The following is a 15722-nucleotide window of genomic DNA, read 5'->3' as shown; positions in this document are numbered from 1 at the left end:
ACATCTGTTCGTGGCATGAGACGCTGCAGATTCACATGCTTTGCACATCCCGCCATCTAGTGTTGGGCTCGGAGTGTTACAAGTTGTTTTTCTTCGAAGAAGTCTTTTCGAGTCACGAGATCGAGGGACTCCTCCCCTTTCGGCTCCATTGCCATGGGCGTCGACTCCATCTTAGATTGTTTTCCCCGCAGAGGGTGAGGTAGGAGTTGTGTATTATAGTAATAGTGCCCATGCAATGGAGTAAATATGTATGTACATAATGTGGTTTAAAGTGATATATTTACAAATTCACAAATGTTCAAGATCAACTTTGAAACTGCTACAGTCTCCCGGGGAGGCGGGTGGGCGCATGTGAATCTGCAGCGACTAATGCCACGAACAGATGTACACTGGGTAAGTGACATTTTCCGTTCGGTGGCATGTGTAGCTGCAGATACACATGCTGTGCATAGACTAGTAAGCAGTTATCTCCCCAAAAGCGGTGGCTCAGCCTGTAGGAGTTGAAGTGGTTTGAAATAAGGTTCGTAGTACTGCTTGTCCTAATGTGGCTTGTTGTGTTGTTAACACATCCACGCAGTAATGTTTGGTAAACGTATGAGGCGTAGACCATGTGGCTGCCTTACATATTTCAGTCACTGGAATGTTTCCTAGAAAGGCCATAGTAGCGCCTTTCTTCCTAGTTGAATGTGCCTTTGGTGTTATAGGCAGTTCTCTTTTTGCTTTGAGATAATAGGATTGAATACATTTAACTATCCATCTGGCAATGCCTTGTTTGGATATTGGATTCCCTGTATGAGGTTTTTGAAAAGCAACGAACAGTTTTGTTTTCCGTATTTGTTTTGTTCTATCAATGTAGTACATTAAAGCTCTTTTGATGTCTAATGTATGAAGTGCTCTTTCAGCTACAGAATCTGGTTCTGGAAAGAACACTGGTAATTCTACAGTTTGATTTAATTGAAACGGTGATATGACTTTTGGTAAGAACTTTGGATTAGTTCGTAAAACTACTTTATGCTTTTGTATTTGAATAAAGGGTTCTTGTATGGTAAATGCCTGTATTTCACTTACTCTTCTTAGAGATGGGATGGCAATGAGAAACGCAACTTTCCATGTTAAATATTGTATCTCACATGATTGCATGGGTTCAAACGGTGGACCCATGAGCCGTGTTAAGACAATGTTGAGGTTCCACAAAGGAACTGGTGGTGTCCTTGGTGGTATAATTCTTTTTAGGCCCTCCATAAAAGCCTTTATGACTGGGATCCTAAAGAGTGAAGTCGAATGCGTAATTTGCAGATAAGCTGAAATTGAGGTGAGATGTATTTTAATGGATGAAAAAGCTAGCTTTGACTTTTGTAAGTGCAGTAAGTAGCTTACGATGTCTTTTGCAGATGCGTGTAAGGGTTGAATTTGATTATTATGGCAGTAATAAACAAATCGTTTCCATTTATTCGCATAGCAATGTCTTGTTGTAGGTTTTCTAGCTTGTTTTATGACCTCCATACATTCATGTGAAAGGTCTAGATGTCCGAATTCTAAGATTTCAGGAGCCAAATTGCTAGATTCAGTGATGCTGGATTTGGGTGTCTGATCTGTTGTTTGTGTTGAGTTAACAGATCTGGTCTGTTTGGCAGTTTGACATGAGGCATTACTGAAAGGTCTAGTAGTGTTGTGTACCAGGGTTGTCTTGCCCAAGTTGGTGCTATTAGTATGAGTGAGTTTGTTTTGACTCAATTTGTTTACTAGATATGAAAGGAGTGGGAGAAGGGGAAAAGCGTATGCAAATATCCCTGACCAACTCATCCATAACGCATTGCCCTGAGACTGATCCTGTGGGTACCTGGATGCAACGTTTTGGCATTTTGGGTTTTCTTTTGTTGCAAATAGATCTATTTGTGGTGTTCCCCATTTTTGGAAGTAAGTGTTTAGTATTTGGGGTTGAATCTCCCATTCGTGGATCTGTTGGTGATCCCGAGAGAGATTGTCTGCTAACTGGTTCTGAATTCCTGGAATGAACTGCGCTATTAGGCGAATGTGGTTGTGAATCGCCCAATGCCAAATTTTCTGTGCCAGGAGACACAACTGTGTTGAGTGTGTTCCTCCCTGTTTGTTCAGATAATACATCGTTGTCATGTTGTCTGTTTTGACAAGAATGTGTTTGTGTGTTATTATCGGTTGAAAAGATTTCAACGCTAGAAATACTGCCAGTAATTCTAAGTGATTTATGTGAAACTGTCTCTGTTGAGGGTCCCATTGTCCTTGGATGCTGTGTTGGTTGAGGTGTGCTCCCCACCCTATCACTGAGGCATCCGTTATTACGTATTGAGGCACTGGGTCTTGGAAAGGCCGCCCTTTGTTTAAATTTATAGTGTTCCACCATTGAAGCGAGGTGTATGTTTGGCAGTCTATCAACACTAGATCTTGAAGGTGACCCTGTGCCTGTGACCATTGTGATGCTAGGCATTGTTGTAAGGGCCGTGTAAAGAAATGGATCCCTGTTGCAGTTACCCACCACTTTTTGCCTGATACTGATGCTGACTTGACTGAGAAGTGTGCTGGGACCCTGCTAACCAGGCCCCAGCACCAGTGTTCTTTCACCTAAAATGTACCATTGTCTCCACAATTGGCACAACCCTGGCATCCAGGTAAGTCCCTTGTAACTGGTAACCCTGGTACCAAGGGCCCTGATGCCAGGGAAGGTCTCTAAGGGTTGCAGCATGTCTTATGCCACCCTAGGGACCCCTCACTCAGCACAGACACACTGCTTGCCAGGGTTGTGTGTGCTGGTGGGGAGAAAATGACTAAGTCGACATGGCACTCCCCTCAGGGTGCCATGCCAACCTCACACTGCCTGTGGCATAGGTAAGTCACCCCTCTAGCAGACCTTACAGCCTTAAGACAACAGGTGAGGGCATAGGTGCATGAGCACTATGCCCCTACAGTGTCTAAACGAAACCTTAGACATTGTAAGTGCAGGGTAGCCATAAGAATATATGGTCTGGGAGTCTGTCAAAAACGAACTCCACAGCTCCATAATGGCTACACTGAATACTGGGAAGTTTAGGATCAAACTCCTCAGAATAATAAACCCACACTGATGCCAGTGTTGGATTTATTAACAAATGCACACAGAGGGCATCTTAGAGATGCCCCCTGTATTTTACCCAATTGTTCAGTGCAGGACTGACTGGTCTCTGCCAGCCTGCTGCTGAGAGACGAGTTTCTGACCCCATGCGGTGAGAGCCTTTGTGCGCTCTGAGGACAGAAACAAAGCCTGCTCTGGGTGGAGGTGCTTCACACCTCCCCCCTGCAGGAACTGTAACACCTAGCATTGAGCCTCAAAGGCTCAAGCTTTGTGTTACAATGCCCCAGGGCACTCCAGCTAGTGGAGATGCCCGCCTCCTTGACCCAGCCCCCACTTTTGGCGGCAAGTCCAGGAGAGATAATGAGAAAAACAAGGAGGAGTCACTGGCCAGTCAGGACAGCCCCTAAGGTGTCCTGAGCTGAGGTGACTCTGACTTTTAGAAATCCTCCATCTTGTAGAAGGAGGATTCCCCCAATAGGGATAGGAATGTGACCCCCTCCCCTTGGGAGGAGGCACAAAGAGGGTGTACCCACCCTCAGGGCTAGTAGCCATTGGCTACAAACCCCCCAGACCTAAACACGCCCTTAAATTTAGTATTTAAGGGCTCCCCTGAACCTAAGAATTTAGATTCCTGCAACTAACAAGAAGAAGAGGACTGCTGAGCTGAAAGACCCCTGCAGAGGAAGAAAAGAAGACACCAACTGCTTTGGCCCCAGACTTACCGGCCTGTCTCCTGCCTTCCAAAGAAACCTGCTCCAGCGACGCTTCCCAAGGGACCAGCGACCTCTGAATCCTCAGAGGACTGGCCTGCTTCAAGAAAGACAAGAAGCTCCCGAGGACAGCGGCACTGCTCCAAAAGAACTGCAACTTTGTTTCAAAGGAGCAGATTTAAAGACCCCTGCAACTCCCCGCAAGAAGCGTGAGACTTGCAACACTGCACCCGGCGACCCCGACTCAACTGGTGGAGAACCAACACCTCAGGGAGGACCCTCCGGCGACTCAGAGTCCGTGAGTAACCAAAGTTGTCCCCCCTGAGCCCCCACAGCGACGCCTGCAGAGGGAATCCCGAGGCTCCCCCTGACCGCGACTGCCTGAACCTAAAGTCCCGACGGCTGGAAAAGACCCTGCACCCGCAGCCCCCAGCACCTGAAGGAACGGAACTTCTGTGCAGGAGTGACCCCCAGGAGGCCCTCTCCCTTGCCCAGGTGGTGGCTACCCCGAGGAGCCCCCCCTTTGCCTGCCTGCACTGCTGAAGAGACACCTTGGTCTCTCATTGAAAACCATTGAAAACCCGACGCATGTTTGCACACTGCACCCGGCCGCCCCCGCGCTGCTGAGGGTGTACTTTTTGTGCTGACTTGTCCCCCCCCCGGTGCCCTACAAAACCCCCCTGGTCTGCCCTCCGAAGACGCGGGTACTTACCTGCTGGCAGACTGGAACCGGGGCACCCCCTTCTCTCCATTGAAGCCTATGTGTTTTGGGCACCTCTTTGACCTCTGCACCTGACCGGCCCTGAGCTGCTGGTGTGGTAACTTTGGGGTTGCTCTGAACCCCCAACGGTGGGCTACCTTGGACCCAAAACTGTGACCTGTAAGTGATTTACTTACCTGCTAAAAATAACAATACTTTACCTCCCCCAGGAACTGTGAAAATTGCACTGTGTCCACTTTTAAAACAGCTTATTGTGTTTTATGTAAAAAAGTATATACGCTACTGTGATTATTCAAAGTTCCTAAAGTACTTACCTGCAATACCTTTCAAATGAGATATTACATGTAGAATTTGAACCTGTGGTTCTTAAAATAAACTAAGAAAATATATTTTTCTATAACAAAACCTATTGGCTGGATTTGTCTCTGAGTGTGTGTTCCTCATTTATTGCCTGTGTGTATGTACAACAAATGCTTAACACTACTCCTTTGATAAGCCTACTGCTCGACCTCACTACCACAAAATAGAGCATTAGTATTATCTCTTTTTGCCACTATCTTACCTCTAAGGGGAACCCTTGGACTCTGTGCATGCTATTCCTTACTTTGAAATAGCACATACAGAGCCAACTTCCTACAGGCCGCATGTGCAATCTTGCGTTTGGGACAATGGCTATGCATGAGGACATCATGCCTAGTAGTTTCATCACTATTTTGACCTGTACCTTTTGTTTTGGGTGCATGGCCTGTATTACATTGTAAAATGCTTGTACCCTTTGTGGACTTGGAGTGGCAATCCCTTTTGTTGTGTTGATTGTTGCTCCTAAGTATTGTTGTACTTGACACGGCTGAAGGTGTGACTTGTTGAGTGAGAAAACTAGTTTGTGAAGGGTTTCTATGACATACTTTGTGTGTTGTGAGCACCGTTCCTGCATGTTGGTTTTTATTAACCAATCGTCTAGGTACGGGAACACATGTATTTGCTGTCTTCTGATATGAGCAGCCACTACTGCCAGGCATTTTGTAAAAACCCTTGGCGCAGTTGTTATCCCGAATGGCAACACTTTGAATGGTAATGTACCCTTTGGAATACAAACCTTAAGTACTTTCTGTGTGAAGGATGTATCGGTATATGGAAGTACACATCCTTTAGGTCTAGTGTTGTCATGTAATCTTGTTGTTTGAGCAATGGGATTACGTCCTGCAGTGTCACCATGTGAAAGTGATCTGATTTGATGTAGATATTTAATGTTCTGAGATCTAATATAGGTCTTAGAGTTTTGTCTTTTTTGGGTATGAGAAAGTACAGTGAGTAGACTCCTCTTCCTCTCTGATGAATTGGTACTAACTCTATTGCATCTTTTTGCAACAACGCCTGAACTTCTAGTTGTAGAAGATCTATGTGTTGTTTTGACGTGTGTTTTCGGTGGGACATTTGGAGGGAATTCTAGAAATTCTATGCAATAACCATGTTGGATAATGGCTAGGACCAACGTGTCTGTTGTTATTTCCTCCCAGTTTTTGTAGAACTTGGTTAGTCTCCCCCCCCCCCCCAATGGTGTTATGTGTTGGGGATTTGTGACATGTAAGTCACTGTTTGTTTTGTGGAGTTTTGGGACTTTGGAACTTCCCTCTATTCTTTGGGAATTGTCCCCCTCTATATTGTCCCCGAAAAGTTCCCCGCTGGTATTCGCTCTGATAAGTGGGACTTGTTTGTGAGGTTGTGGGTTCAGTGCTTTGTCCTCGAAACCCCCCTCGAAATTGTGATCTTCGAAATGTGCCTCTGCTCTATGGGGAGTAGAGTGCACCCATGGCTTTGGCCGTATCAGTGTCTTTTTAAAGTTTCTCGATAGCAGTGTCCACCTCCGGCCCAAACAACTGCTGTCCGTTAAATGGCATATTCAGCACGGCTTGTTGTATTTCCGGCTTGAATCCAGATGTACGCAGCCATGCATGTCTCCTTATTAATACTGCTGTATTGACAGTCCTAGCAGGTGTGTCTGCTGCATCCATTGCTGACCGTATCTGATTGTTCGAGATACACTGTCCTTCCTCTACCACTTGTTGCGCTCTTTTTTGAAACTCCTTGGGCAAATGTTCTATAAAATGTTGCATTTCGGCCCAATGAGCCCTGTCATATCTCGCCAACAAGGCTTGTGAATTGGCAATGCGCCACTGGTTGGCTGCTTGTGCTGCCACTCTTTTCCCAGCTGCATCGAACTTACGACTCTCCTTGTCTGGAGGTGGTGCGTCTCCTGAGGTGTGCGAGTTCGCCCTCTTGCGTGCTGCACCTACTACCACAGAGTCTGGTGTTAACTGTTGTGTGATGTACACAGGGTCTGTTGGTGGCGGTTTATATTTTTTCTCCACCCTTGGAGTTATTGCCCTTCCTTTGACAGGCTCTTCAAACACTTGTTTGGAGCGTTTTAGCATTCCAGGTAGCAGGCGGAGGCTCTGGTACTGGCTATGTGTGGACGATAGTGTGTTAAATAGAAAGTCGTCTTCAATTGGCTCTGTATGCAGGTTAACATTATGAAACGCCGCTGCCCTTGACACCACCTGTGTGTAGGCGGTAGAGTCCTCAGGTGGGGACGGTCTGGCTGGATAACAGTCGGGACTGTTATCGGACACTGGCGCATCATAAAGATCCCACGCGTCTGGATCATCCTGACTCATCCCTGTATGAGTTGGGGATTGCATCATTGGTGGAGTGGCTACCGGTGATGGCTGTGGAGAGCGTTGTGGAGATGGTGGCGGGGTTACTTGTTTAGCCACCTTTGCCTGTGGCTGCTTGTCTTTCTCTTGAAAGGCAAGTTTCCGTTTCATCCGAATAGGAGGGAGAGAACTGATCTTCCCTGTTTCTTTTTGGATGTGGAGCCTTCTTTGTGTGTAATCTGGCTCCATTGACTCTAGTTCCTGTCCAAATCTATGTGTTTGCATTTGTGAGGACAGGCCTTGTTCCTCTGTGTAGGAACTTGTTTTTGGTTCCGAGGCCGGATGTTTCGGTACCGAAACCTTTTTGGCTGCCTTTTTCGGCTCAGACGCCACTTTTTTGCTCTTTGGCGTCGTGATCTCTCGGTGCCGACTTGCCTCTGTGCTGCTCTCTCAGTGCCGAGATTGCTCTGACCCAGTGTCTCGGGGTCGAGTCTGCTCTGTGCCGGTATCTCGACCAGAGTCGGATGACTTCGACACATGCATGCCCTTTTTCGGTGCAGATGCTCGGTCACCTATTTTTCGGGTTAAGCCATGGCCTGCCGGCGGTGGCGTCCCCTGGGCTTTTATGGTCTTTGCGTGAGTTGTGTATCGACGTCTTACTCACGGTTTTCGGCGTCTGTTCAGGTTCGACCTCTTCAGTCAGAATCCTCGCTGGAGAAGGCTTCCTCTTCCATCTGTTTTTGTCCTGTCGGCACCGACGCCATCTGTAGTCTTCTTGCTCTTCGGTCCCTTAAAGTCTTTCTGGACCGAAATGCTCGACAGGCCTCACAAGTATCCTCCTTGTGTTCTGGAGACAGACACAAATTACAGACCAGATGCTGATCTGTATAAGGATACTTGTTGTGGCATTCGGGGCAGAAGCGGAATGGGGTCCGTTCCATTAGCCTTGAAGACACACGTGGTCAGGCCGATCAGGCCCAGTCGGGGAATCGAAAACCCCGAAGGGCCACCGGAGCTCTTCCAAATTCGGTGTTGATCTGTTGTAACTAACCCGATTCCGAACGCAAACAATACCGTCGAATTTTCCGAGATTTTTACTAACTTTCCGAAGCGCGGAGCGAAAAGGAACACGTCCGAACCCGATGGCGGAAAGAAAACAATCTAAGATGGAATCGACTCCCATGCGCAATGGAGCCGAAAGGGGAGGAGTCCCTCGATCTCGTGACTCAAAAAGACTTCTTCCAAGAAAAACAACTTGTAACACTCCGAGCCCAACACTAGATGGCGGGATGTGCAAAAGCATATGTACCTGAAGATACACATGCCATCGAACACATATGTACAATATATTGTACTGCAACGGCTACAGGCTTCCGGGGAGGTGGGAGGGCGCATGTGAATCTACAGCACTACATGCCACGAACAGATGTCTACTGGGTAAGTAACATTTTCCATTCGAAGGCATGTGTAGCTGTAGATACACATGCTTTGCATAGACTGTAAAGAAGTCCTCTCCAAAGTAAGCAGTGGTCAGCCTGTAAGAGTTGGAGTAGCTTGAAATAATGTCTGAAATACTGCCTGTCCAACATTTGCTTGCTGGCGAGCTAACAAGTCTACACAGTAGTGTTTAGTAAATGTGTGTCGTGTAGACCATGTAGCAGCTTTACATATATCTGCTATTGGTATGTTCCCTAAGACTGCCATTGAAGCTCCTTTTTGTCCTAGTTGAATTTGCTTTAGGAGCTACTGGTAGCTGTGTTTTAGCCTTAAAATAGCAAGTCTGAATTTACTTTAATCCATTTTTTGAAACAGGATTACTTTTGTGAGGTTCTGAAAATGCTACAAAGAGTTGTCTTTATTTTCTAAAATCTTTTGTTCTCTCTATGTAGTACATCAGAGCTCCTAACATCAAGGGTGTGTAGAGCTCTTTCAGCAAATAAATCTGGTGGTGCAAAGAAGACTAGAAATTCCACTGACTTATAAAAAGTTAAAACTACCTTCAGTAGGAATTTTGGATTTGTTCTAAGTACTAATTTGTCTTTATGGATTTGAAACAAAGGGTTTTCTACAGTGAACGCTCAAATCTCACTAACTCTTCTAAAGAAGTTATTTCTACTAAGAAAGCAACCCTCCATGAGAGAAACTGTAGAGTACAAGAATGCATAGGTGTAAAGAAATGGCTCCCTGTTGCAGTTACCCCCCCACTTTTTGCCTGATACTGATGCTGACTTGACTGAGAAGTGTGCTGGGACCCTGCTAACCAGGCCCCAGCACCAGTGTTCTTTCACCTAAAATGTACCATTGATCCCACAATTGGCACACCCTGGCAGCCAGATAAGTCCCTTGTAACTGGTACCTCTGGTACCAAGGGCCCTGATGCCAGGGAAGGTCTCTAAGGGCTGCAGCATGTATTATGCCACCCTAGAGACCCCTCCCTCAGCACAGACACACTGCTTACAAGCCTGTGTGTGCTAGTGAGAACAAAATGAGTAAGTCAACATGGCACTCCCCTCAGGGTGCCATGCCAGCCTCTAACTGCCTATGCAGTATAGGTAAGACACCCCTCTAGCAGGCCTTACAGCCCTAAGGCAGGGTGCACTATACCATAGGTGAGGGTACCAGTGCATGAGCACTGTGCCCCTACAGTGTCTAAGCAAAACCTTAGACATTGTAAGTGCAGGGTAGCCATAAGAGTATATGGTCTGGGAGTCTGTTTTACACGAACTCCACAGCACCCTAATGGCTACACTGAAAACTGGGAAGTTTGGTATCAAACTTCTCAGCACAATAAATGCACACTGATGCCAGTGTACATTTTATTGTAAAATACACCACAGAGGGCACCTTAGAGGTGCCCCCTGAAACTTAACCAACTATCTGTGTAGGCTGACTGGTTCCAGCAGCCTGCCACACTAGAGACATGTTGCTGGCCCCATGGAGAGAGTGCCTTTGTCACTCTGAGGCCAGTAACAAAGCCTGCACTGGGTGGAGATGCTAACACCTCCCCCAGGCAGGAGCTGTAACACCTGGCGGTGAGCCTCAAAGGCTCACCCCTTTGTCACAGCCCAGCAGGGCACTCCAGCTTAGTGGAGTTGCCCGCCCCCTCCGGCCACGGCCCCCACTTTTGGCGGCAAGGCTGGAGGGAACAAAGAAAGCAACAAGGAGGAGTCACTGGCCAGTCAGGACAGCCCCTAAGGTGTCCTGAGCTGAGGTGACTAACTTTTAGAAATCCTCCATCTTGCAGATGGAGGATTCCCCCAATAGGGTTAGGATTGTGACCCCCTCCCCTTGGGAGGAGGCACAAAGAGGGTGTACCCACCCTAAGGGCTAGTAGCCATTGGCTACTAACCCCCCAGACCTAAACACGCCCTTAAATTTAGTATTTAAGGGCTACCCTGAACCCTAGAAAATTAGATTCCTGCAACTACAAGAAGAAGGACTGCCTAGCTGAAAACCCCTGCAGCGGAAGACCAGAAGACGACAACTGCCTTGGCTCCAGAAACGCACCAGCCTGTCTCCTGCCTTCCAAAGATCCTGCTCCAGCGACGCCTTCCAAAGGGACCAGCGACCTCGACATCCTCTGAGGACTGCCCCTGCTTCGAAAAGACAAGAAACTCCCGAGGACAGCGGACCTGCTCCAAGAAAGGCTGCAACTTTGTTTCCAGCAGCTTTGAAAGAACCCTGCAAGCTCCCCGCAAGAAGCGTGAGACTTGCAACACTGCACCCGGCGACCCCGACTCGGCTGGTGGAGATCCAACACCTCAGGAGGGACCCCAGGACTACTCTAAGACTGTGAGTACAAAAACCTGTCCCCCCTGAGCCCCCACAGCGCCGCCTGCAGAGGGAATCCCGAGGCTTCCCCTGACCGCGACTCTTTGAATCCTAAGTCCCGACACCTGGGAGAGGCCCTGCACCCGCAGCCCCCAGGACCTGAAGGACCGGACTTTCACTGGAGGAGTGACCCCCAGGAGTCCCTCTCCCTTGATCAAGTGGAGGTTTCCCCGAGGAACCCCCCCCCTTGCCTGCCTGCAGCGCTGAAGAGATCCCTAGATCTCCCATTGACTTCCATTACAAACCCGACGCTTGTTTCTACACTGCACCCGGCCGCCCCCGCGCTGCTGAGGGTGAAATTTCTGTGTGGGCTTGTGTCCCCCCCGGTGCTCTACAAAACCCCCCTGGTCTGCCCTCCGAAGACGCGGGTACTTACCTGCAAGCAGACCGGAACCGGGGCACCCCCTTCTCTCCATTCTAGCCTATGCGTTTTGGGCACCACTTTGAACTCTGCACCTGACCGGCCCTGAGCTGCTGGTGTGGTGACTTTGGGGTTGCTCTGAACCCCCAACGGTGGGCTACCTTGGACCAAGAACTAAGCCCTGTAAGTGTCTTACTTACCCGGTTAACCTAACAAATACTTACCTCCCCTAGGAACTGTGAAAATTGCACTAAGTGTCCACTTTTAAAACAGCTATTTGTGAATAACTTGAAAAGTATACATGCAATTTTGGTGATTTGAAGTTCCTAAAGTACTTACCTGCAATACCTTTCGAATGAGATATTACATGTAGAATTTGAACCTGTGGTTCTTAAAATAAACTAAGAAAAGATATTTTTCTATAGAAAAACCTATTGGCTGGATTTGTCTCTGAGTGTGTGTACCTCATTTATTGTCTATGTGTATGTACAACAAATGCTTAACACTACTCCTTGGATAAGCCTACTGCTCGACCACACTACCACAAAATAGAGCATTAGTATTATCTCTTTTTACCACTATTTTACCTCTAAGGGGAACCCTTGGACTCTGTGCATGCTATTCCTTACTTTGAAGTAGCACATACAGAGCCAACTTCCTACAATAGGTTCAAATCGTGAGCCCATAAGTCTTGTGAGTACAATGTTAAGATTTCATGCAGGAGCTGGAGGAACTCTAGGTGGAACGACTCTTAAGGCCCTCCATAAAAAGCTTTTATTACAGGAATTCTAAATATGGAAATATGTTGTCTACTTTGAAGCTAAGCAGCTATAGCTGCTAAATGAAGCCCAATAGAGGAGTATGCCAAATTAGCTTTTTGTAAGTGTAACAAATAGCAGAGAATATATTGTACTGAAGCCTTAAGTGGCCATTTAGCTGCATAACAATGTCTAGTTGTGGGCGTGCGTGCTTCCTTTAAAATATCCATACATTCAGGTGGAAGTTGCAGGTACCCAAACTCTAGGACTTCCACAGCCATATCGCAAGATTGAGTGTGCTAGGATTTGGGTGTCTGATTTGGCCTCTCCTATGAGTCAACAGATCTGGTCTGTTTGGCAGCTTGTGATGTGGTACCACAGACAGATCCAATAGAGTTGTGTACCAATGTTGACGTACTCACATGGGAGCTGTGAGAATGTGATTTCGAACCAGCCACTTCCAAATTGACTGGGCTAAAAGGGACAGTTGAGATGAGTGTGTCCCCCTTGTTTTTGCAGATAATACATTGTCGTCATATTGTCTCTACATATTAACACTACCTTGTGTGCAATTTGTGTCACAAAAGCCTTCAGTGCTAGGAATACTTCTAGCAATTCCAAGTAACTTATATGATAAGTCTTTTGGTTGGAGTCCTATTCCACTTGTATAGGTAGGTTGTTGAGATGAGCTCCCCAACCTATCTGTGATGCATCTGTTGTGATAGTGGTCTGAGACACAGGTTTCTGAAAGGGCCGCCCTTTTGAGAGGTAGGTGTGATTCCACTATTGCAGAGAGCGGGGAGTCTGGTGGTCCAACACCACTAGATCCTGAAGCTGACCCTGCGACTGAGATCACTGTTGGGAAAGGCACTGCTGTAGTGGCCATATGTGCAGTCTTGCATTTGGAACTATGGCTACACATGAATCCATTATTCCAAACAGTTTCATCACTAACTTTACTGTGTAAGTGTGGTTGTGTTGTAGTTGAGATATTAAATTGTGAAATGCTTGAATCCTTACTGGGTTTGGATATGCTTACCCTGACTCAGTATTCAGAATTGCTCCCAGATATGGCTGTATTTGTGATGGTTGCAGGTGGGATTTGAGATGATTGATTGTGAATACCAAACTGTGTAGGAGATCTATGGAGTGTGTTGTTGACAAACTTGGATTGTACTGGCTTTTATGAACCAGTCATCTAGATATGGGAAGAGATGTATGTGTTGTCTTAGGAATGCTGCAACTACAGCTAAACATTTAGTGAACCCCCTTGGGTGCTGTTTTTACTCCAAATGGTAGTACTTTGAATTGGTAGTGCTTTCCTGCAATGACAAACCTTAAGTATTTGTGATGTGCTGGATGTATGGGAATGTGAAAATAGGGATCCTTAAGATCTAATGATGTCATGTAATCCCCTTTTTGTAGTAGGGGAATGACATCTTGTAGAGTGACCATATGAAAGTGTTCTGAAAGGGTTATAGATTGAGCGGCCCGAGATAGAGCATTGGTCTTAATGTGTTGTCTTTCTTTAGTATGAAAATTAGTTACTTACCTGTAACTGCAGTTCTCCAGTATTGGTATCTTTCATAGATTCACATGCTTGAATCATCCCCGTCGTCGAGGTGGGAGCCTCACGGTAAGTTTAAATAGATAAAGCAGTAAGTCAGTAAAAGTAAAACCAGTAGGCCCCATAAGGTATTTTAGTCTATCCACTTTGTTTTGTGAAAAGACCCAAACTTCAGTCTCAAACAATCAGGATTCAGCCCCTCCCAAACAGTCCCAACAGAGGCTGAATTCCCTCAGATTTTCTAGTAGGAGTGTGAAGTTTAATATCTGTATAATAGGGGAGCCTCTGAGGGGAGGAGGGTGGGTCGCATGTGAATCTATGAAAGATACCAATACGGGAGAACTGCAGTTACAGGTAAGTAACTAATTTTCTTCTCCAGTATTGGATCTTTCATAGATTCACATGCTTGAATCAGAATAACGAGCAGTAATGCTTTCTTAATTAGTGAATTACATTGACTGTAATTCTATTTGTAATTTCACAAATGATGTGAATCCCATCAGTTCAGCTTTAAAAACCACATACCTATTAATATATGTACATCAATAGACATTCGAATAGAAGAGCAATAACAGGTGTGTGGCAGAAAAAACCTGTACTCTTTTCATGATGATGAAGAGTACGACAAGCTAAGACATTATAAAGAAATGAACAATCTGAAGCAGAAATGTAGAGTAAAACACACTGTAGCTATTAAGAAGACTAAGAACCAATAATGAACATACCTTGAGTGTGGTGGTGGGATGTGTTAGAGGCTCACCTTATCGAAATAAATGCCTCAGCACTGCCTGCCCCACTGCTGTATCGACGTTGTTCGTTTCTTCGAGACAGTAATGCCTCGTAAATGTGTGTTGGCTGGACCATGTTGCTGCTCTACAGATGCTATGTAGTGGTACCCCTGCAAATAATGCAGCAGAAGTGGCTACCGATCTTGTAGAGTGGGCTCTGACCTTGGTGTGGAGCGGTTTTCCTGCTTTTGAATGGCAGAATTGAATTGCCAGACCAATCCATCTTGCTATAGTCTGTTTGGACACCGCATGTCCCTTTCTTGTTCCTCCGAAAGCTACAAACAATTGATCCGACTGGCGGAGAGCTCGAGTTTTCTGCAGATAAAACTTTAAACACCTTTTAATATCAAGGGAATGTAATGTTTTTTCCGCTACTGTTTGCGGATTTGGAAAAAAGGTTTTTAAGATAACTGGTTCATTTAGGTGAAACGTTGAAGGAACTTTCGGGATGTATTTTGGATTTGTGCGCAAGATGACACCTGAGTTTGTGAATTGGAGAAAAGGCTGTTTGATAGTGAAAGCCTGAATGTCACTGACTCTCTTTGCTGAAGTAAGAGCTAGCAGTAACGCTGTTTTCCATGAAATGAATTTTTGGTCAGCTTTGTGGATTGGTTCAAAGGGGGCTTTCATAAGCTGCATCAATACCACATTCAATGACCATAATGGTGGAGGCTTTCTAACTGGCGGGAAAACCCGAAAAAGGCCCTTCATAAATTGTTTGACGATTCTAGTGGAACACAAAGAAACTCTGTCTGGAGATCTGCGGTATCTGGAGATTGCTGCCAGATGTACCCGAATAGAAGAATATGCAAGCCCTGATTTTGCAAGGAGCAGGAGATATGGAAGTATCTGTTCCGGAGTAGAGGACAAAGGATGTATATCTTGTGTTGCACACCATACACAAAAACGTTTCCATTTAAGTTGATAGGTTTTGTTGGTAGTGTCCGCTCTAGCTTTCGCCAATATGTCTCTACACTCCGGGGAAATGTTGAGATTCAAGTATTCATTGCATTCAGGAGCCAAGCTGACAAATGAAGAGATGACGGATCTGGGTGTCTGACTTGTCCCTGGTGCATCGTTAAGAGAGTCGGGCTCTGTCTGAGTCGTAGATGTGGTCGTTCGGAGAGCATGAGGAGCTCCGTATACCAGACTTGTCTGGGACATTTGGGAGCTAGGAGCAGAAGGCGACACACCCCTCCGCCTTCAGTTTGTTGATGACTCTCGGAATGAGTGGGATCGGAGGAAAA

The 15722-nt window shown here is 46.2% G+C and overlaps 1 protein-coding gene across 1 annotated transcript in view; it reads right to left on the bottom strand.

Annotated features, from left to right (window-relative positions):
• Positions 1 to 15722, bottom strand: part of KDM4A (lysine demethylase 4A) — a 460608-nt gene that overhangs the window by 92848 nt on the left and 352038 nt on the right. The gene's annotated exons all lie outside the window — the stretch shown is intronic.

The sequence above is a fragment of the Pleurodeles waltl genome, chromosome 4_1, assembly GCF_031143425.1.
Source record: "Pleurodeles waltl isolate 20211129_DDA chromosome 4_1, aPleWal1.hap1.20221129, whole genome shotgun sequence".
NCBI classification, from domain to species: domain Eukaryota; kingdom Metazoa; phylum Chordata; class Amphibia; order Caudata; family Salamandridae; genus Pleurodeles; species Pleurodeles waltl.
Note: the sequence above shows the minus strand (reverse complement) of the source record. Positions and strands in the feature narration are given on the sequence as shown.